This window comes from Mobula hypostoma, chromosome 19 (genome assembly GCF_963921235.1).
Source record: "Mobula hypostoma chromosome 19, sMobHyp1.1, whole genome shotgun sequence".
Classification (NCBI taxonomy): Eukaryota; Metazoa; Chordata; class Chondrichthyes; order Myliobatiformes; family Myliobatidae; genus Mobula; species Mobula hypostoma.
This window is the reverse complement of record NC_086115.1, coordinates 61098278-61123011: the sequence shown is the minus strand read 5'-3', so window position 1 is coordinate 61123011 and position 24734 is coordinate 61098278. Positions and strand designations below refer to the sequence as shown.

The window sequence follows — 24734 nt, the reverse complement described above, 5'->3', positions numbered from 1 at the left end:
ACCGATACCGATCAGCGGAGAATGCAGCGGTGGCCGGGTCGCACCCAGCACATTTTTAAGAAAAAAGCCGAAATAAACAAGCTAATTTAATCAGGTGCCACTTGGCACGTAAATGTCGGCCCAGATCAGAGGCGACGCAATTGGCAATCGCCACTGATCTGGGCCAACATTTATGTCCTGAGCGGCACCTAATTAATTAGCTTGTTTATTTCGTCTTTTTTCTTAAAGATGTGTTGGGTGCCTCCCGGCTACGGCTGCATTCTCCGCGGCAATGTATCGGTCCGCAGCCCGGGGTTGGGGTGGTGGGACACTGGGGTGTCATCTCATCATCGTCTGTTTCCATCAGGGCAGGCAGGTCATCTTCTTCTATGTCTGCCTGCCTCGATGTCGAAGGTCGAGGTTTGTCGTCTGCTGTGGCTGATGTGGAAGGCTTGAAAAATGACAGTATGCTTCACTGCTTATCCTCGGGCATTTTTCTATCATCTCATGCAGTTGCTTCACGTTCAGTTCCTGAATGACTTCATTTTCAGTCCGTTCGCTACTGCATTCGGTTTCAATTGTTATCCTTCCGTCTTCCAGCTGCATCAGTTCTTCATCTATCAGCTCTAGGTCATGGGATGCCAAAACCTCTTCAACATCATCTTCGTCAACTTCCACAAGCCAAACTCACTTTGTCCTTACTTCGTTCACCATGATCGAAATGCTTAATTATGTCTAGTTTTACACTAAGTGCAACACCCTTACGAGCTCTTTTAGGCTTTTCTGAAACCTTAGAACTCATCTTGCTAACGGCTGCTCACAGGCACGTTTTTAAGCAATGCTGGTGAGAATGCAGTTCTGGGGGAGGAGCTTGGCTGCTCGGGGCATGCGCTGCCTTTTTTTTGCACGCAGCTTTTTCCGCCCGCTGCCTTTTTTCGTAACAGTGAAAACACCTTCTGTTAGCGAAAACAGGTAACTAACGTAGGTCTTTCGTAACAGCGAGGTGTCGTAAAGCAAACGTTCGAAAAGCAGGGGACACCTGTATAGGGTAGATTTTAGGGTGATCTTTACACAAAGTTGTGCAAATAGGCATGAAGAACTTAGGCATTTAAACCTTGAGAGTATACGTCAGGTTCTTTCTGCCAGATATTTATTGGCACACCACTTTTCCTTCCCCCCCCCATCTCCTCCCATGCACATTCTGCAACGAGATCACTAAAACTTAAAAGTTATTTCAAATTGTTTGACCGAATGGAATGTGTGATTTTCCTATTTGATTTTGGCTGAGAAATTGGAGCAATTTAAACTTGGCAATATGGGCATGCTCTGCCATTCTGGGCCGTACCCTCCAAATATCCGGACCTGCCTCTCTGTTTTTTTGCACTACCTTACTTCCCATTTTTCTATATGCTATTTATGATTTATAACTTAAATTTTTAATATTTCCTAATTTTAACTATTTTTAATATTTAATATTTGTAATCCAGGGAATGTGAAGCGCAGAATCAAATATCACTGTGATGATTGTACGTTCTAGTACCAATTGTTTGACGACAATAAAGTATAAAGTATTACACTCCAACAGTTACCTTAATATTTGGAGCAGCATCTCCAGAATTGCATTTTGATGCTATTAGCTTTGTGTAATTTTTTTCATGTACAGTGGATTCAGGTTAATTGGGCCATTGGCTAATCGGAGTAGCCATTTATTTTGGACAACTGCTAAAGAACAAAAATAAATTGAGAAAACAGTAAAAATTCTCTTTGTTTATTTGTGACACCAGCCCACTTATTGGGGCAGGAGACTGTTGTCAACCAGTTTCTAACTAGCATCAGTCTTGGACTACAAGGGGTGATTGATCAGTTCATGGCCTAAGGTAGAAGGAATCAATTTTAGAAAACCTAGCACATTTATTTTTCCTACATTTACACAATTAGTCCAGCGGTCATGGAGCATACGGATCCCTTCTTTGTAGAAGTCGGCGTCTTGGACCTCCAGAAGTGGTCCGCTGCAGGGGTGATTGATAAGTTCGTGGTCTAAGGTAGAAAGAGATGAGTTATTAACTTCAAACTTTCTGCAATTTCACTCAAAAAGTTGAACTGCATGTGCATGTAACAAGAGCTGTATAACTCCTATCCTTCTAACGAAAGCCACAAACTTATCAATCACCCCTGCTGTGAACCACCGGGAGGTCCAAGTCACTCTCGTTACATGCACATACAGTTCAACTCTTTGAGTGATAATGCAAAAAGTTTGAAGTTAATAACTCGTCCCCTTCTACCTTAGGCCACAAACTTATCAATCACCTCTGCTGTGGACCACCTGGAGGTCCAAGACGCTCTCATTACATGCACATACAGTTCAACTCTTTGAGTGATAATGCAGAAATTTTGAAGTTAATAACTCATCTCCTTCTACCTTAGGCCACAAACTTATCAATCACCCCTGCTGTGGACCACTTCTACAAAGAAGGGATCAGTATGCTCCACGACCGCTGGACTAAGTGTGTACATGTAGGAGGGGACTATATTGACAAATAAATGTGCTAGATTTTCTCAAATTGACTCCTTCTACCTTAGGCCACAAACTTATCAATCACCCCTCATATAAGTCCGGAAGATATAGAAACAGCGGCCATTTGGCCTATCAACTCTGCTCCACCATTTCACCATGGCTGATCCAATTTTCCTCAGCCCCAATCTCCCGCCTTCTTCCTGTATCTCTTCATGCCTTGACCAATCAAGAATCATCAAACTCTGCCTAAAAAAGACATAAAGACTTGGGATCCACAGCTACCTGTGGCAAAGAATTCCACCAGGACAATACTACCTGGCTAAAGAAATTCCTTCTCATCTCTGTTTTCAAAGTACGCCCCTCTAATCTGAGGTTGTGTTCTCTGATTTTAGACACTCCCACCATAGGAAACATCCTCTCCGCATCCACTTTCTCAAGGCCTTTCGCCATTTGATAGGTTTCAATTAGGTCACCCCTCTTTCTTCTGAATTTGAGTGAATACAGGCCCACAGCCATCAAAAAGTCTTCATATGAGAAGCTATTCAATCATGGGATCAGTTTAGTAAGCCTCCTTTGCGTGGCTGTTAGATGCTGCACTGTGCTCAGAGTGAGCACTTTTTAAATAATGTCAATTTCAGGTCTATGTTCAAAAAGCAGTGCTTTTTGTCACTGATAGTTGGTGAGAAATAAGCAGTAAGACAACTTTGAATTGTTTTGCTCCCTGCAGTTCCAAGCATTCAGGCTTGGAGGTGCCAGAAATGACTGGGAGTAAAAATAAAATGATCTCACTGCTTCAACAAGTTAGGAATTACAAAGAATATGAAGTTATTGACAAAGTTGCAGAGTTTTTGACAAAGCTGAAGCGCGCCTTTGGAACATCAGCTGATGGTGTCTACCTCCACACCAGATCGGATGGGAGGCTGTTCAGTCTGTCCCAGCTGAGGGCAAAAACCAAGGTTCGTGAAGTACTCATCAGGGACATGTTGTTTGCAGACGACGTGGCACTGGCAACACACTCTGAAGAGCAACTGCAACGCCTCATGGACAGCTTCTCAAGAGACTGCCAGGACTTCAGCTTGACCATCAGCTTGAAGAAAACCAACGTGTTGGGCCAAGACGTTGAGCACCCCCCTGCTATTGCCATCAACAACTACGAGCTGGAGGTAGTTCATGAGTTTACATACCTTGGCTCCACCATCATAGACAGCCTCTCCCTAGACCCTGAGATCAACAGACGGATCGGACGAGCAGCCGCAACATTCGCCAGGCTGACAAAGAGAGTCTGGGAGAACAAAAAGCTGACGACGCACACCAAAGTTTCAGTCTACAGGGCCTGTGTCCTCAGCACACTGCTTTACGGCAGCGAGACCTGGAGCCTCTACTACAGACAAGAGCAGCGTCTCAACGCCTTCCACCTTCGCAGCCTGAGACGCATCCTGGACATCACGTGGACTGACCGAGTCACCAACAATAAGGTCCTGGCCTGCGCCCAGATACCCAGCCTCTTCACCCAGCTCCAACAACACCACCTCTGCCAGCTGGGCCACATACAATGCATGTCAGATGGGAGGATCCCAAAAGACCTGCTGTAGGGGGAACTGGCCTCCGGCAAGAGAGCACAAGGGCGGCCCCATCTTCGTTTCAAAGACGTTTCCAAGAGAGACATGAAGTCACTGAAAATGAATGTCGATAGGTGGGAGGACATCGCAAGCGATTACTCTCGCTAGAGGCTGGAACTACTCAGAGGTCTAAAAAGAGGAGAAGAGAAGCTGAGGTTTGCTGCTGAAGAAAAGCACACTCGTCTGAAAAACAGCACCAAGACAACACTGGAGGACAGCGCCTTCAAGTGCAGTCACTGCAGCCGAGACTGTCACTGCCATGTGGGCCTCTACAGCCACAACAGATGCTGCTCTAACACAGACTGAAGCAAGACTTTCCAGGCACAGATCCATGGTCTCGCAAGACTAACGGATGGCACCCCCCTACAATCAAAATGAAGATATGGAAGGTAGAGCCTTCTGCGCTTTATATGAGGGCAGTCCATTATCTGCACTAGGTGTTTGTGCTGATTTTGTCTATTTACAGCCAATCTAAAGAATGCGGCAAATGAATTCCTCTGAAAAACCATTAGGAACTAATACACTATTTTATAGTACTGTAGGGGTATTGGAATTGTTCTAACCTGTTCTGCATTTCATTTAAATGCATACATTGATATTCAGCTAAATGGTAGTTTGTCTCTTTTATATCTTTTAACTATTTCCAGGAAACGCCGGCTAACTGGGGCAGTTGCTTAACTGGGCCAAAAGGTACTGGTCCCAATGTGTCCCAATTAACCAAAATACACTGTATTTGCATTGCCCCATACGACTTCCCAAAAAAAAGCACTTTTTGGCTTATTTTCATGATTAATAGAGATTGTAGACTTGATCAACAGCCCATTTTTCATTTTTCACACCTGAAAGTGGATGACCTACATGCCTTGATCCAGACAACTGTACATACAGATCCAGGCAGTGAACTAGATTGAAGAAACTTGACATATTGCCAGCAGCATATCATAAATGAGGGGAATATGTACCTGCATCTCCTTCAGCTTTTCTCTACTAAAAGCTATGATTATTTTTTTTTAAATCTTGGCAAATGCGTGGCGGGGTGGAGATATGTCCCTACCAAAGGAGGTGTATGGCACTATTTCACTCTGCTACCCTTGGGAAAGCTGTGGCACCTGCTTCACCTCCTGATCAGAGTTATGTGAAGCCATGGGAGCAGGTGGTGGATGGCTGGATGAGCAGCTGGTGCATATCACAAGTTCTGGTTATGCAACATCTGATGCCAGGCAGACAACCTCTAAAAAATACCGATAATGGCTGCGGTCTCCTGTCTTATAAAGACACTGCCCAGTAGAAGGCAATGGCAAACCACTTCTGTAGAAAAATTTGCAAAGAACCATCGTAGTCACGGAAAGACCATGATCACCTATGTCATACAACATGGCACATAATAATGATGGGGCCATAAAATCTATCTCGGTGAATATTATCAAACTGGTCAATCTGTTGTGAGGTTCTATGTTCAAGTTTGCTTTGTCTTCCAGAGCCAGCTATCTTACCTCTTTGCTTTAGAAAGCTATCAGCAACTTTGCACTTACCCCATGTGATATGTATTCCCAAAACACAGAACAGTAAAGAAGTTGGTAAGATTAAGATACACCTTAAATGCTGGTTTTGGCAACCACACACTGATCCAATAAATGGAACAGAAAAATAAAATATATTTCTCATTTGAGACCATTGCCATATAAAATCACAAACAAAACTCCAATCTTCTCAGATGATATGTATGAACCAATCTACCTGCCATGACACATGATAATTAGCCCATTTGGTCCATGGCAGCTTCCAGCAAAGCAGTCCCATTATTCTGAAACATTGGAGTACGGCAGACCAAAATGTCAACTCTTTTTTCATTTCCATAGATACTACCTGACCTGCCAAGTTCCTCCAGCATTTTGTGTGTGTTGCTCTGGATTTCCGGCATCTGCAGAATTTCTGTGTTTTGTGTCCAAACACAAGAGACTCCTATTTCCCTCCTTTTATTTTCCAGTATGCTCACAGCTTATTCTCTCTGCCAACCCCATCAACTCCTCTTTGGTTATTTTGTTGCTCACCAACAACCAAGTGTAGTTTACAGTAGTCAAGTAATCTAGCTTTGGTCGAAGAAATGGGTCGACCTACTGGAAACCCACAGGAAGGTGGTGCACACACAGCAACTGAGATCAGCATTGAACCCAAGTGCAAAAGTACTGAAGCAGCACTCCCAATTGCTTTGTCATTACAACCCCCCTTCTTTAATTACTAAATTTTAGTAATATCTCTTATAAACTGGTAGTTTGTAAAATGAATACATTTAGTTAAAAGTAAACAAAGCCAAGACATATAGTGGAATTTTCCAGATATGAGCTATTGCAATATTAACTCAGAGAATTCAGTTTATCATGTAAGCATAATACAGACAAGTTCAAACAGTGTGGCAATTAAAAAAGTAAGGAGTAAATGTTAAGCAAAGCTGTCAACAAAATTTGTTATTTTGGATTGGAAAAGAACTTGACTGGATTAATAACCACTTCCAACTTGATTAAAATGTACTTGCACATTTAACAAGCTCATTGCTGGCAGTTTAATTGGTCATTGTAAATTGTCCTGCCATTAGGCTAGGATTAAATCAGAAGATTGCTGTGGCTCAAAGGGCCAGAAGGGCCTATTCCGTGCTGTATAAATAAGTAAATAAACTTTTCACTTTATTTATTTATTTGGAGATAAAGAACAGGCCCTTCCAGTCCACCAAGCAGCACCACCCAGAAACCCACTGATGTAACCCCACCCTAATTACAGAACAATTTACAAAGTCCAATTGGCCTACTAACCAGTATATCTACGGACCATGGGAGGAGACTAGCATCCAGAGGAAACACTGCACACATGGGGAAGAATGCACGGAGTCCTTAGAGAGGGTGTTAGAATTGAACTCCAAACCCCTATGCCCTGAGCTGTAAAAGCATCACATGAACCCCTATGCTACCATGGCACCCCATGGGTTTCCCATTATTAATGTTTGAGAAATGTTTGTTTATAATATTCATTGGTCGGGATATGCGTGTCGTGCCAAGGCCAGAATTTATTGCCCATCCCGAGAATGTGGTGCCACCTTGAACTCTGATAACCCTCACGAAGGTACTTCCATCAAGCTCTTGGACAGCAAGTTCCAGCAGTTAGACTTAGTGACAATGAAGAACCTACAATATTTTCTCAAACCAGGGTGGTTTCCCACGTGGAACCCGCAAAGCACTGCTGTTCACATATGCCACTAATGCCATTATTCCCTCAAGGATGGTGGCAGCAGGTTTGAAGCTGCTGTTGAAGTTGCCTGGAAAAAAATAGTTCTGGACTTCATAGATGGTATCCAAGCGTAGCACAATGTGCCAGTATTGGAGGAGGTGAATGTTTTGGGTTGTGAATAGGGTGCCAATCAACAGGTTTCTCGTGATTGGTGTTAAGGTTTTGGGCTGTTGCTGAAGCCATACACATTTTGGAAAATAAAGAACAACCCATAACATTATTCAGTTATACCTCATTGATATCAGAAAGGCTGTGCAAAGTTAAATGTTGAGTTACACAATGTTGGTTACCCAGCTTATGATCTACTCTTGCTGGCTGACATCTATAGTATGTAGCCCGGTTGGATTTCTGGTCAATAGTGGCAACTGTGCTGTTGATAGTGGGGGGACTTGTTAATGGTAATGTACTTACTGGAATTAGGGGTTTATCAGAGGTGGAAATTAGCCAGCACTTTAATAGCACAAATGTTAATTGTTGTTCATCAACCCATGTCTGAAAGTCATCACTAGTTTGTTTTGCTCAAGCATATACTGGTTCATTTTCTGAGATGTCAGAATGGGAGTAACTATCTCTCATTTCTGAAGGAATGTCATCAATGAAACAGCTCAAGATGTTTGCACCAAGGGCACCCTCTCTAGAATTTCTGTAGTTAGGTCATGGAACTGATCTCCAACAACAACTTCATGGTCCTGATGAAGGATTGCGGCCCAAAATGTTCACTATTCATTCCTCTCCATGGATGCTGCATGGCCTGCTAAGTTCTTCCAGGATTTTCTATTAGTTCCTTTGGTCTGCCACTCTACAGGGTCTCTTGTGTGTATTAAACATTCAATAAAAGGTTCACCCCCCCCCCAGTGCCCACAGACTTCACTTATGCTATGGTTCTCTGTTGTCAAAATCACTCAGTAACTGCCTTGACATCATGCACAGTCACTCTTACTGTACATTTTGACAAGTTTCCATCAATACTGTGATGAGGTCTGGAACTGAAATCAGAATCAAGATCAAGTTGACTTTCATGGTCTTATATGACAATGAAAATTGTTCATGTGTGGAGGAGTACAGGATAGGGACATATAAATTACTATAAATTATTAAATAAATAATGCAAAATAAAAGGAATACTGAGGTAGTGCTCATGGACCATTCGTATATCTAATAGCATACAGAAAGAAACTGTTTCTCAATCGGGTGTGTGTCATTGTAAAACCCAAAGTGGCTTAAGGGAACAGGGTACTGGACAGTAAATGTAATTAATAGCTTTATTGAAGGTACCATCGTCTTGGAAGGGTTTGGCAACAGACTGAATGAACATTAATTGGTATTGCAGATTCACACACAAGGTCAAAATGCTCAAGTACCATGCCAATAAATCAATTAGAAGAAATTGTCAAAATAGAACATTTCCAAATCAACTCATTTTCAATTAAACATATTCTTGTTATTTTCTTGTTAAATCCTTAAAAGCAAAAGTTTTGTTTTTAATGCTTATTTTTTCTCAATAATTTTCTGTTATTGTCTTGGCTGAACATACATTTAATCAGTTGAAGATGGCCTGAAAATTTAAAGACATGGGTTTTTGGAATGAATAAAATATCTCTGCAGGAAACAACACACTTGTGTACCGATGCCAGTCAATTCTTAAAAACAAAATCCTCAGATCAGAAGGGATTCTGTTGCATAGTGAATTAGGCAAAATGGTTTAAGCTCTGGAATATGTAAATATTCAGATTAAACCAACAGGAAGGGAAATCATCATTCTCATGGCAACAGTAAAAGTAACAACTGCATGAGCTGAGCAGCCAAATAATTAATGGATACAAATCCATATGACATGATAAAATGCAAGCACCCTAACTTACAGGCCACAACATGGACATTAGGAAATACAGTGCATGTAGGGTGATGAAGGGGAGTAAAAACAAATCAAATCAAATGAATATACTTTGTGTGAATCAAAGGCAAGGATTTGGTCAGGGGTTGCTGGTGTGATGGATATTTGCTTCCTGGACCAGGGACATTTGGATTTTTGCCAAGCCCAACTTTTTTGTAAGATCAAATATTGTAGGTTAAACTTTCAACCATATGCTTTGTTTAGCTTCTGATCATAAATGGGAGCCAGTCTTCAGCTCTTAAAATGTAAATGTCAAGCAGTAATGAGTTTGAAGTTTAAGAACACAGATTTGCAATCAAGCTCTGTATATAGCAGACACATTGACTGCAGGAAGCAGGACGTTGGTCACTGTACCTGCTTTAATGCTGCTCAAGGGGCGCAATATAAGATGTTGGGAAATTTCATTTGGCTTGTTTAAAAGCAGAAAAATGTTGGCTAAGTTGCTTGGTTCAAAGAAGCTTACAGAGCAGAGAGAGAGAATAACTGATCTATTAATAAGCTGAGAGTTTCATGTACTCATGGAAGATAGTTTCACAGCATTAATTGCAGACAGCTGGGAACTGTGCCTCCAAGACTTTTAAACATTGTGTGAAAAGAGAAACTAAGGAAATATTATGTACTTGTGAAGTCACCAAAGTAGCAAAGAAATTATGTAAATTTATAGAGCAGTTCAGGCTTATTAGGAATGAGATAAGGAACATTAAGAAGCATGAAAGAAACATGAAGTAAACTGGAGTCTATTGCTCTGATTTTGCTTTCAGCGACAGACAATTTGTTCATCTGTATCATCTTTTTCATAGTATCATAATCCCTCATGTTATAGAAATGGTTTGAAATTGCCACAGGAAACAGTTGAGGCCAGTTCATTGGCTATATTTAAGAGGGAGTTAGATATGGCCCTTGTGGCTAAAAGGATCAGGGGGTATGGGGAGAAGGCAGGTACAGGGTTCTGAGTTGGATGATCAGCCATGATCATACTGTATGGCGGTGCAGGCTCGAAGGGCCGAATGGCCTACTCCTGCACCTATTTTCTATGTTTCTATGTTTCTATGAAATTTGGAAATGATTAAGATGAACATTCTCTGGAAGTCTTAAATCTGTTTTAAGAATTTTGTTTGGATTGAAACATATAACACTGAAAATAAATGAACTGTGTTTAAACTACTTTGTTAGCTGGAAGTATCTTCTTGGTAAGGAGAGGGGACACACCACTCAAACAGTAGATATTATCAGAAAAAATCACCATGGAGAATAAACAGGTAAGTGAACAAGTCTTTGAAGATTAAATCCAAAACAGCATTCTTAACACTCACAGAGGATTTCAATCCTAATTTTAAAGCTTTTCTACAACAAAAAAGATTTCCAAAACACAGGTATAATTCCCATAAACTAAAAAGACATACTCACAAGCCTCAGGCAAACAAATCAACTGTCACACAAAGCAAAGGTGAAAGAAAGGATTCAAATTTATCCCACGTTTTTTCTTGATGGCCTGGACCATTCCTAATAAGCCTGAAACACTCTCAACATTTATACTGTTTCTCTGTCACTTGGGTGACTTCATACATGTGATAATTTATTTTAGGGAATTTTAACATAAGAGGTCTAAAAGCTTCTGGAGACAAAGATTCTAGGTACCCACAATTAATGCTGTGAAGCAGACTCCCTGAGGTCACAAACATTCCAACTATTGTATGCTAAGATAATAGTTGATAGGCTAAGTGATAATGTCTGCAAGCTTCCTTGAACTAAACAACTTTAACCAATGTTGTCTGTTTTGAAACAAACCCAATTAACATACCCATTGTCCAACACTGCACTATTTGAGTGGTTAGCCCAGGTGCTGTTGGGTCAGCAAGTCTGCTCTATGGACAGTGCTTGATTCCAAAGTTGTCCTTTTAATGTCAATTTGATTATTGCTTGCAATTTACATGAACAAATGAAGACTGGTTCCCATTTACAACAAAAAGCTGAACAGAGAATACTGGCTGGAAGTTTAACTTATTCAAAAACATCTTTAGAAGTGTCATCTGCTTGTGCATAGAAAGCTGAACTTGGCTAAAAAGACAAGTACCCATGGCCCTTAACTGTGAATATCCAAAGACTGTGAATAACTAGTGATTACATATTAAAGCAAGTGACTACATATTAGAATGCATGAAGCAGAGGAAAACAGCATATAAATCACATGTAAGGCAACTAGCACAGCTCAAGCACACCACTAATGACAGGAGTTCTGAAGTGCGATTGAATAATTTACTTTTCTTGCGGCATCCTGACGAGTATTTGATATCTATCCACATAGCTTTCCAGTTGTGTATCTGCAGCTAAAGATTACCATTCTGTCATACAGAATGTCTTATAGTTAATTTGCATATTTATATTTTGTGTCCAAGTTTATGCAATAGAAAAAAAATAATTTGACCAGTAACCAAATCTGAATGACATTTTAGAGCTCCTTCCACAACAATTTTAGTGATGTCCTTCATAAAGATCTCACAAGATGAATGTAATGGTTGACCTGAATACTTGAGCCTTATATAGAGAATAAGAAAACACATAGCTTACAATTTTATTCAAACTTCATCAAGACATAGATTTCAATATTGTTACTGATCATAAAAAAGTCAAATTTCTTCAAGGGGATATGGTCACTACAATTAGCTCTTAGAGAAACAGACAACCATGCAAAGCGAATTTTATCCCTATGATATTGGACAATAGATTGATTTTGTTTCAGGTTAGTCTGGTGCCGGGGCGGCACTAAGGTGGTGCTAGCTGGTGCTATAGCCCCAGCAGAAATTGCAATAGCACTGGCGTAGCACCACCAAGAAATTAACTGAAATTTCATATACAAATTGCAGTTGCTTGCCTTCTCTGTATAGTTTTGAATACAGCTTGTTTCTCCAGTTGATCTAGCGAAACAGCGTCCCCAATTACCATAGCACCCACGCAGCAATAAAGTTACAAACTCTGTCAGATCCACTCTACACTTCTGCTTATTTGTTCGTTGTCAATGTCTTGCCGTTACTGTCCTCAGATCAGTTAAGCTGATCTAAGATCACTTCATGTGGTGATATCACTCACTCTCACTCACGCGAGAGATTGATAGTATACATCCAGGCGCAGATCCATGGTCTTTGCGAGACTAACAGATGCCACCCCCCCCACACACACATATTGTGCTTTTACAAGCTAGCACGGGCCTGGCACGTGCATTATTTTGGCCGGTGTGAAAAATGGATTGATTTTTAGTGAGAAAACGACCTCACCCAGAGGAATCAGTGGTGTCTCAGCCTGAGCCTGTCTAAATTGAAAGTGACATGCAGAAAGAAGTAAGTGGGGATGAGGACGACAGCAGTTCATCGAAGGAGTGTGAGGGCAAAGTGGAGGAACAGGAAGTGGAGCAGGATTTGAAAGAGAACGTGGATGAAGCTGCTCTTAGTGCTAGTGGGAATACTGTTAGCGATGTTAGCCAGCAGCCTGAGGAAAGACCCTGTCGGCCAGCATTGAAAAAGTACTCCTCGCTGCTCGCAACAGTTTGGCAATCAGCAAAGGAGTTTTATTCGTGGCTGGTTTGACTGACTGGAATATTCGATCACAAAAGATATTATGTTCTGCTTCGCAAGCAGGCATTTCCTGTGTGGAGGACATGGGTTCCATTCTGAGTCTACCTTCACTGTCACCGGTTACCGCAACTGCGGAAAGCTACAACAGCTTTCATAACCCACCATGTAAGTGCAGTCATAAGTTTGCTATGGAGGCACGGGCTGAATTCAGATTGAGAAAACAATTCGGTTCAAGATTGGGAAATATACTTGACAAAGGACATGCAAAGATTCTCCAAGAAAATTGTGAGTATATGAGAGCAGTGGTTGAGTGTCTAGCAAGGACAGAGAGTGAATGACACAGTGGAATTTCTAGCTCCAATGAGACCATACCGCGATGCATTTAAAGATTTATACAAAGATAATCTGCATATCACTGACTCTACCTGTGACATCTACCTCATGCAAACGGAGTTTCTCTTGCCTCAGACACCTCAAAAACTACTTAAGGAATAGCAGCGGCGATGCTCGGAAAAGCAACTTGGCCCTGTTAGCCATAAACAGCCGGAGGACCAAAGCACTTGACATCCAGAAAATCATTGATGCTTTCGCCACCAATCACAACAACAGACAGATTGTGCTTCTCTGAAAACATCAATAGTGAGTCTAGTTGAGTCTTTTAAAATTTGGGCCAAAACTAATGCTGATTATTATTATTATTTTGTGGTGGATACCCCATAGTCCTTGTTTCCTGCAAATCCTAAACTATTACATTTACTGCTATTAAGCCTACTGGTTTTGCTTAGACTTCCAAGCAGTGATTCTGTTGATTTTTGTTTTAAATTCAGTAGCCGAATTAATTGAGGTATTGCATGGTCAGAGTATGATTTGTCCAACTCCTGGTAAAGCCTTGCATCTGCTGTTTGCCTTATTTGACTTTAATAACGGTGTATCTTTTGGCATTGTCTATCTATGTAATGTGAATAGCAGTGGACATGGTGGGTTAGTGTTGTGTTTTTCAGTTGAAAAGCACACATTTGATGCTGATTGCGGGATTGGTGCGTGATTCAGGTTGTGCGCTGTGGGTCAGATGCTCTGTTGGTTTGTTAGTTTATGCTCTGTGTAGCTCGGGTTGTCCCCAATGCTGTTGACACTGTCACAGTTCACTTCTATATTATATTTATCAATTGCTGTTGCTTGTGAATCGACAGAGGCATTTATAGTAGGCACATAATGCTTGAAACTGTCTGAAACCACATAATGCTTGAAACCACGTGTCTGGCCTTGCGAATACATATTACCATAGGGTACATCTCTCAGCAGCATCACTGAATAATTCAGCCCCACTGTAGTACCAGCAAGAAAAAATCTCTGGTGCCGCCACTGGTCTGGTGATATAGCAAATCTCGCTTCTGTGATTGTTCTATAGCCCAGCAGGTGTACTGCTATAGCCATCAATAAATCTGTTAGTTCACTCAGAAGGGCATTTAAGAACTGTCCATCACAATAACATGTAACAACAGGAACAACACCAAATAATCTAGATAAGAACCACAACTTTCCTTCTATGAAATTGAAGGGTTCATATTTATACAAGAATCTAATGACTTAATGGTAATTCTACAATGTTGTAAAACAGAGTAAGATGGAGGTGTACCATTCGTTTGTTGTTATGTGCCATGTTGTATGATGTGGGCTATCACAGCCTTTCCATGACCATGATTATTCTTGGTAAATTTTTCTAGAGCAGTGGCTTGCCTTTGCCTTCTTCTGAGCAGTGCCTTTACAAGACGGGTGACCCCAGCCATTATCAATACTCTCCAGAGACTGTCTGTCTGTTTGATCGAGGTGGGGAAGTAGAGCAAGAGCTACACCTTTCCCAAGGGTGACCTGCAGGCTAGTAGAGGGAAGGAGCACCTTACAAACTCTTTGAAAGAGACAAATATACACCTTGCCACCACAATTATAATGTGCCATTAGAATTCTTAAATTTTAAAATCTCAAAACTGGTAGCTTCTAAAAATCTGAAATAAAACTGAAAACGGTGGAAACATTTGTCATCTGTGAAAGGAGGATGTTTGATGAAAGTCTGAAGTGAATTTATTATCAAAGTACATATATATCACCATATACAACCAGGAGATTAATTTTTAGTGGGCTTTCACAGTAAATGCAAAAAACACAATAGAACCAATGAAAGACTGCACCCAATCGACACACACAAAATGGGGATAAGGAGATAAGGTGAGAGAAGGAAAAGAGGATGGGAAATGGTGAAGGAGTGGGGTGACATTACTGGAAGTTCGAGAAATCAATGTTCATGCCATCAGGTTGGAGACTACCCAGACAGAATATAACCTGAGTGTGGCCTCATTGCAACAGTAGAGGAGGCCATGGACTGACATATCGGAAAGGGAATGGGAAGTGCAACGGGTGGCCACTGGGAGATCCTGCTTCTTCTGGCAGATGGAGTATAGGTGCTCCCAATTCTCACCGGGTCTCACTGATATACAGGAGGTGACACCGGGAGCACCAGACACAGTGCGTGACCCCTAGAGACTCATAGGTGAAGAGTCGCTTCACCTAGAAGGACTGTTTGGGGCCCTGAATGGTAGTGAGGGAGGCGGTGCAGAGGCAGGTGTGGCACTTGTTCCAATGGCAAGGATAAGTGCCAGGACGGAGAACAGTGGAGAGGGACAAATGGACAAGGGAATCTGCGATCCCTGCGGAAAGCAGAAAGTCCAGGGGAAGGAAAGATGTGATTAGTGGTGGGATCCCATTAGAGATGGCGGAAGTTCCTGAGAATTATGTACTGGATACGGAAGCACATAGACCGCTTCTCACACACCTACAATCCTTCCACCAGAAGAAGTGGGATCTCCCAGTGGCCACCCATTTTAATTCCACTTCCCATTCCCATTCTGATATATCAATCCATGGCCTCCTCTACTGTCACAATGAGGCCACATTCAGGTTGCAGGAACAACACCTTATATTCCGTCTGGGTAGCCTCCAACTTGATGGCATGAATATTGACTTCTCAGACTTCTGGTAATGCTATCCTATTTCCTTCACCATTCCCCATCCCCTTTTCTCTTTCTCACCTTATCTCCTTGCCTGCTCATCACCTCCCTCTGGTGCCCCTCCTCCCTTTTCTTTCTTCTATGCCCTTCTGTCCTCTCGCATTAGATCCCCCCTTCTGCAATCCTGTATCTCTCTCACCAGTCAATCTCCCAGCTCTTTACTTCACCCCTTCCCCTCCCCAACCTTTTAAATCTGCTCCTCAACTTTTTTTCTCCAGTCCTGCTAAAGGGTTTTGGCCCGAAATGTTGACTATACTCTTTTCCACAGATGCTGCCAGGCCTGCTGAGTTCCTCCAGCATTTTGTGTTTGTTGCTTGGATTTCCAACATCCACAGATTTTCTCTTGTTTGTGATTGAAAGACCACACCCAACAAAACGGACAAACACCAATATGCAAAAGACAAGAAACTGTACAAATACAGAAGAGAAAAATAATAATTATAAATAAATAAGCAATAAATATTGAGAACATGAGATGTACAGTCCTTGAAAATGAGTCCATAGGTTATGGGAACAGTTGAATGATGGGGCCCGTGAAGTTGACTGCACTTATCACCTCTGCCTCAAAGGCCATTTGTCTGAATTATTCTTTTTGCTCCTCTTGCTACTGATCCTATCTAATCCATTAAATACTTATAGTTTGTACACATTAAGTTCTGCAAGTACCATAAACAGCTGGCTTTCAGTATTGTCTAGCATACAGAAAAGCATTCTAATTTTACTAACTTGTTATTTTGAAAAAAAAAATTCAATTCTTCAGTGTCATGGTGGATTCAGAACATGCTTTATGTCAGGCCTCTGAATTAAAACCTGACTGCAAAGGTATCCAATGGGACACAACTGCCAGACACAGTGCCATGGAAACCTCACAGAATTTACAGGATCTTAACAAAGGAAATCCACTCTATCTGACAGGTGCCACACTACTGAGAACTGATTGTTCAAGATCAGAGAGAAGGAAGATCAGAAAGGGTGGTTAAAAACTAGCAAGGGATGGAAGAGATGGGGGTCAGAGGAAACTAATGGGAATGAAAGGTTAAGGGATAATGGAAATCAAAAACTGTTGAAACTTATGATCTTTGAAAGTTTGATAAGTCTGAAAAGAAGTCCATTGTTAGCGCAACAGATGTGGCAAAAAATAAAATGGAGCAACATACATCAAAGTTGCTGGTGAACGCAGCAGGCCAAGCAGCATCTGTAGGAAGAGGTGCAGTCGACGTTTCAGGCCGAGACCCTTCGTCAGGACTAACTGAAGGAAGAGTGAGTAAGGGATTTGAAAGTTGGAGGGGGAGGGGGAGATCCAAAATGATAGGAGAAGACAGGAGGGGGAGGGATGCAGCCAAGAGCTGGACAGGTGATAGGCAAAAGGGGATACGAGAGGATCATGGGACAGGAGGTCCGGGAAGAAAGACGGGGGGGGGTGGCCCAGAGGATGGGCAAGGGGTATATTCAGAGGGACAGAGGGAGAAAAAGGAGAGTGAGAGAAAGAATGTGTGCATAAAAATGAGTAACAGATGGGGTACAAGGGGGAGGTGGGGCCTTAGCGGAAGTTAGAGAAGTCGATGTTCATGCCATCAGGTTGGAGGCTACCCAGACGGAATATAAGGTGTTGTTCCTCCAACCTGAGTGTGGCTTCATCTTTACAGTAGAGGAGGCCGTGGATAGACATGTCAGAATGGGAATGGGATGTGGAATTAAAACGTGTGGCCACTGGGAGATCCTGCTTTCTCTGGTGGACAGAGCGTAGATGTTCAGCAAAGCGGTCTCCCAGTCTGCGTCGGGTCTCGCCAATATATAAAAGGCCACATCGGGAGCACCGGACGCAGTATATCACCCCAGTCGACTCACAGGTGAAGTGATCCCCCATCAGGAAGGTCTCAAAGCTCTATGATTCTTTTTGGACCCCATCAGGAAGGTCTCAAAGCTCTACGCTTCTTTTTGGACCCCATCAGGAAGGTCTCAAAGCTCTACGCTTCTTTTTGGATTCCAGACCTAATCAGTTCCCCTCTACCACCACTCTGCTCCGTCTAGTGGAATTAGTCCTTACTCTTAATAATTTCTCCTTTGGCTGCTCCCACTTCCTCCAAACTAAAGGTGTAGCTATGGGCACCCGTATGGGTCCTAGCTATGCCTGCCTTTTTGTTGGCTTTGTGGAACAATCTATGTTCCGTGCCTATTCTGGTATCTGTCCCCCACTTTTCCTTCGCTACATCGACGACTGCATTGGCGCTGCTTCCTGCACACATGCAGAACTCGTTGACTTTATTAACTTTGCCTCCAACTTTCACCCTGCCCTCAAGTTTACCTGGTCCATTTCCGACACCTCCCTCCCCTTTCTAGATCTTTCTGTCTCTGTCTCTGGAGACAGCTTATCCACTGATGTCTACTATAAGCCTACTGACTCTCACAGCTATCTGGACTATTCCTCTTCTCACCCTGTCTCTTGCAAAAACGCCATCCCCTTCTCGCAATTCCTCCGTCTCCGCCGCATCTGCTCTCAGGATGAAGCTTTTCATTCTAGGACGAGGGAGATGTCTTCCTTTTTTAAAGAAAGGGGCTTCCTTTCCTCCACTATCGACTCTGCTCTTAAACGCATCTCCCCCATTTCACGTACATCTGCTCTCACTCCATCCTCCCACCACCCCAGTAGGAATAGGGTTCCCCTGGTCCTCACCTACCACCCCACCAGCCTCTGGGTCCAACATATTATTCTCCGTAACTTCCGCCACCTCCAACAGGATCCCACCACTAAGCACATCTTTCCCTCCCCCCACCTCTGCATTCCGCAGGGATCGCTCCCTACACACCTCCCTTGTCCATTCGTCCCCCCCATCCCTCCCCACTGATCTCCCTCCTGGCACTTATCCGTGTAAGCGGAACAAGTGCTACACATGCCCTTACACTTCCTCCCTTACCACCATTCAGGGCCCCAAACAGTCCTTCCAGGTGAGGCATCACTTCACCTGTGAGTCGACTGGGGTGATATACTGCGTCCGGTGCTCCCGATGTGGCCTTTTATATATTGGCGAGACCCGACGCAGACTGGGAGACCGCTTTGCTGAACATCTACGCTCTGTCCGCCAGAGAAAGCAGGATCTCCCAGTGGCCACACATTTTAATTCCACATCCCATTCCCATTCTGACATGTCTATCCACGGCCTCCTCTACTGTAAAGATGAAGCCACACTCAGGTTGGAGGAACAACACCTTATATTCTGTCTGGGTAGCCTCCAACCTGATGGCATGAACATCGACTTCTCTAACTTCCGCTAAGGCCCCACCTCCCCCTCGTACCCCATCTGTTACTCATTTTTATGCACACATTCTTTCTCTCACTCTCCTTTTTCTCCCTCTGTCCCTCTGAATATACCTCTTGCCCATCCTCTGGGCCCCCCCCCCCTTGTCTTTCTTCCCGGACCTCCTGTCCCATGATCCTCTCGTATCCCCTTTTGCCTATCACCTGTCCAGCTCTCGGCTCTATCCCTCCCCCTCCTGTCTTCTCCTATCATTTTGCATCTCCCCCTCCCCCTCCAACTTTCAAATCCCTTACTCACTCTTCCTTCAGTTAGTCCTGACGAAGGGTCTCGGCCTGAAACGTCGACTGCACCTCTTCCTACAAATGCTGCTTGGCTTGCTGCGTTCACTAGCAACTTTGATGTATGTTGCTTGAATTTCCAGCATCTGCAGAATTCCTGTTGTTTGCGTTTAAAAATAAAATGGAGCTACAGGCCACAACTTCTTTGCGACAGAGCAAGGCAGTACTGGTGCAATAAGGTCAAGAGCACGTATGTGCTGATGCAAGGTAACAAGTGTTGATCTCAGAATACTGCAAGAAGGCTGCTATGAAAAATGTTGGATAGTATGAATGTCACTGTGGTTCTGGATAGATCAGCATTGTGAGGTGGTAGAATCCACATATGGTGAGTTAGAACTACAAACATTTGCTAAGGAAAGACACCTGGCTATGGAAGAAAGTTTTTGGTCAACAGTTTATCAAAGGCAAGTGAAAACAGAAACCAACAAAGTTTCTAAAGAGACGGGCACGAAGTCAATCAGAGAACAAAGCAAATCTCCATGAATGTGAATCTAGAAGTGGCAGCAAAATCAGCACAAGGTAAAATCAAAATTTTTAAAAATTGCATTTGATGGAGATCTTAAATAAAACAGAAAATGCTGAAAACGCTCAGCAGGCTAGGGAGCATCAATGCAAAGAAAAACACAGAGTTAAAGTTTTAGGTAAGGTATTGAGTTCCAATCCACTATCTGATCTGTCTCCTGTTTCACTTTCCCTTGACCCCCATCTCGCAGCCCCATCCACTGCTGTGCTTTCACCATTTATTCTGATCTGTCTCTCTAACGCCTTAGCAGAGACCTCACCTTTGTCCCCTCGTCCCCATCTCAATGAACTCCAAGCCCGACATGATATTGAACTTCCTTCCTACCAACTTCATACTACAGGTGCTACCTGACCTGCTGAATATTTGTTCCAGAATCAGAATCAGGTTTATTATCACAGGCATGTGATGTGAAATTTGTTAACTTAGCAGCAGCAGCTCAAAGTAATACATAATATAGAAGAGAAAAAATATATATAAAATAATAATAAACAAGTAAATCAATTACAGTATATGTATATTGAATAGATTCAAAAATGTGCAAAAAACAGAAATACTGAATATTGAAAAAAGTGAGGTAGTGTCCAAGGATTCAATATCCATTGAGGAATAGGATGGCAGAGGGGAAGAGGCTGTTCCTGAATCACTGAGTGTGTGCCTTCAGACTTCTGTACCTCCTACCTGATGGTAACAGTGAGAAAAGGGCATGCCCTTGGTGCTGGAGGTCCTTAATAATGGGCGGTGCCTTTCTGAAGATGTCCTGAGTACCTTGCAGGCTTGTACCCAAGATGGAGCTGACTAGATTTACAACTCTCTGCAGCTTCTTTTGATCCTGTGTGGTAGCCCCTCCCACGGTACATCTATAGAGGTTTTTGAGTGTATTTGTTGACATGTCGAATCTTTTCAAACTCCTAATGAAGTATAGCCACTGTCTTGCCTTCTTGATAACCACATCGATATGTTGAGACCAGGTTAGATCCTCAGAGATCTTGACACCCAGGAACTTGAAACTGCTCACCCTCTCCACTTCTGATCCCTCTATGAGGATTGGTATGTGTTTCTTTGTCTTACCCTTCCTGAAGTCCACAATCAGCTCTTTCGTCTTACTGATGTTGAGCGCCAGGTTGTTGCTGTGGCACCACTCCACTAGTTGGCATATCTCACTCCTACACCCTTTCGTCACACCTGAGATTCTACCAACAATGATTGTATCATTAGCAAATTTATAGATGGTGTTTGAGCTATGCCTAGCCACAACTGTATATATAGAGTAGAGCACTGGGCTAAGCACACACCCCTGAGGTGTAGCAGTGTTGATTGGCAGCGAGAAGGATATGTTATCAGCAATCCACACAGATAGTGATCTTCTGGTTAGGAAGTCGAGGATCTAATTGCAGAGGGAGGTACAGAGGCCCAGGTTCTGCAACTTCTCAATCAGGATTGTGGGAATGACGGTATTAAATGCTGAGCTATAGTCAATGAATAGCATCCTGACATAGGTGTATGTGTTGTGCAGGTGGTCTAAAGCAGTTTTGAGAGCCATTGAGATTGCATCTGCTATTGACCTATTGTGGCAATAGGCAAATTGTAATGGGTCCTGGTCCTTGCTGAGGCAGGAGTTCGGTCTAGTCATGACCAACCTCTCAAAGCATTTCATCACTGTCGATGTGAGTGCTACTGGGTGATTGTCATTAAGGCAGCTCACATTATTCTTCTTAGGCGCTGGTATAATTGTTGCCTTTTTGAAGCAAGTGGGAGCTTCTGCCCATAGCAGTGAGAGGTTTCCTAGTCACACATCTGACGTCCAATAACTACAGTTCCTTTTTATTTTCAATTCCCAAATCAAATTTGTTTTCATCACATACACCAAAACAGCAAGTTCAAATGCACATCACAACTGCAGCAATTAGTAGTTTACTCTTTACTTCCTGTCTATTATTTTACCAGTAGATGTGAAAAAAGTCCTGCCCAGATTTTCAAATCTTAAAATATGAAATAATAAAGGATGTTTGATAGTAACTTTCAAAGAGTTGTGAAATTCAGATGGAAAAACAGAAAGATAAACTTTTTCAAAGCTACAAGTAAGGTAGAAGAATGGAATGAATTTGGAAGCTCTTTCAGATTTCATGGTGGTTGGTCACCACCTGTGCAGTCTGATTCAAAAAAAAAATTCAACTGGGTTATTAAACACTGAATTCCAGGATGTTGAATATGTTCAATTCTTATACTGACTGGATGGATTTCACATTCACCTGACCTTTAGCACAGTGCCCAATCTGGCCTGGATACCAGATGACAAGCACAGAGAATGAAACACAACATGACGTCACTTTCTTAAAAGAGTAGCACAAGGGACAATAACCTATTCCTGAAATGATCCTGGACATGGAAGGAAAGTCTACAGTCTTTGTGCAGTTGCAAGAGTTAATCATTTTCACAGGTCTTTGCAGGAACACAATTCTATTATAAGCTCATTACTATTTGTGAAACAGCCACGATTCCTTCAATACAGCTACATATGAATGTCAATCATGCCTATAATTAGGTCAAACTAATCCTGTGGTATTCATTGATCACTCATTCACCACTTTCAGCTTTGATGCTTACATTCTCATCTTGTCTGTTAGTTGTAATCCCTTTGAGTTCATTTAGAGTTTTCAATCTAATCAATAAGAACCATTTTATAAAACTATTTCCATTTTAATAATCCCCCCTGCTTTCTGCTTCTGCTTTCCTGCAAATTTTGAATGTTAAGTGCAGGTGTTGAATATAGTTTCTGAATACCAGTTGCTAACATTTCAGATTTCTGCTTTTCATAGTAATATTCACAAATTGGTCAATATAGACAGAACTGTAGAATATGCAAGAGATAAAAGAGTGCAGGTGCTGTAAACAGGAGCAAAAATAAACTGTTGGACGAATTTACCAGGTCGAGCAGCAGGTATGGAGGGAAAAATTAAGGACATGAACTCAAAACCTCAACTATCCCTTTTCCTTCTCAGATGCTGCTCAATCCACTGAGTTCTTCTAACAGTTTGTTTTGAGATACAGAGCATGCACAATGCATCGCTGCTTCATAATTCTGGGTACAGTATATGTAAATTGTCATTTACTGTATATATGAAATTTAAAAATATCAAATAGCACTGTTAAATGCTGGTGATGATATCTGCTTCAAAAAGCATGACACATGTTAGACCTGGAGCTATTTCTGTGGCTATGGAACATCCATCTGTGATCACTAGTGCTACTCCTCCTAGCTCTGCAAACTCCGCATGTGGTAGAAGCAATCGTGGCTCCCTGTGTAGTTATTCCACTCTCCCTCCTTGTAATTAAATTAATTAAAAGTAAACCATAATATTTGCAACACAATAAAAGCACAATGGAGAATAGTTACTTCACAAAAATATTAACATTTTGGCTTCCTGCCTAAAATGTGATTTATTTTTGAATATTTGTCTGATGATCTGGTGAAGGGATCTGATTCTTCCTTGCTGCAGTTTTGACGGCCATCTGATTATCTCTTGCTGAAAATATTTCCTAATAACCAATTGCTTCATAAATGTTGGTATTGATCTAATGAATTCAAGTTGACAAATGTTAAGTAACTCCATCCTGCTGAGAGAAGCAGCTAATGTCGACACAGCCTCACCCCCAAACAGGATTCCTTACCTTCCTCCCATGTGGCAACTTGTAGTCTAAGCAATGCATGACTGAACATGACATGAGAATATCTAATAGGTCAGTCACATAAAGAGGGAGAAAGGGTGGTGTATGAGGGGAAAATTTCCTATATTCTTTCATCCTTATTTTCTTCTTTGTGATCTCTCTCTCTCTCTCTCGATAGCTAAAGTGTTTCCTCAGACTCTCTTGCCAGCTATATAACAAGTCTGCAACCTGTATTAGCAAGTGTTCAGGTGGTTGGAACCACCTGGCTGCAACCGAGTTCAAAATTCAAGAATGTTGTGCAGTACACAAGTGTAAAAGGAAACAAAATACGTCTACCTATGGAAAATCTTTACATAAGTAAAGTAGCAAACTGAACAGTGAGCTAGATATTTCATAGAATTACATGTCTTTGACGTCACTGATCAAAAATACTGTAGTGAGTTTGGCACAGAGGTTCTTTTTTAGGAGCACAACATCCCAATGCTACTTTTCACACATCAAAATTGTTTAGGGTGTCCCCGGCTTTTCAAACGTTCGCTTTACGAAACCTCACTGTTACGAAAGACCTACATTAGTACCCTGTTTTTGCTTTCAGAAGGTGTTTTCACTGTTACGAAAAAAAAGAAATTTGCGCGCGATAAAAGGCAGCGTGCCCCGAGCAGCCGCTCTCCCCCGGATTGGGAACTGCTTTGCTTTAACACGTGCCTGTGAGCAGCCGTTTGCAAGATGAGTTCTATGGTATCGGAAAAGCCTGAAACAGCTTGTAAGGGTGTTACACTTATGGTAAAACTAGACATAATTAAGAGTTTTGATCGTGGTGAACGAAGTAAGGACAACGTGAGTTTGGCTTGTGGAAGCTGATGAACATGATGTTGAAGAGATTTTGGCATCCCATCACCAAGAACTGACAGATTAAGAGCTGATGCAATTGGAAGAAAAAAGGATAACAATCGAAACCAAATGAGTAATGATAAAGTATGACTTTAATTTTGAAAGGGTACGTCCGTTTAGGGGATATTTTCAGGATGGTTTG

General features: G+C 42.1%; 1 protein-coding gene across 7 annotated transcripts in view; it reads right to left on the bottom strand.

The window, feature by feature from the left end:
* atrnl1b (attractin-like 1b) overlaps window positions 1-24734 on the bottom strand; it is a 1086143-nt gene that overhangs the window by 512328 nt on the left and 549081 nt on the right. The gene's annotated exons all lie outside the window — the stretch shown is intronic.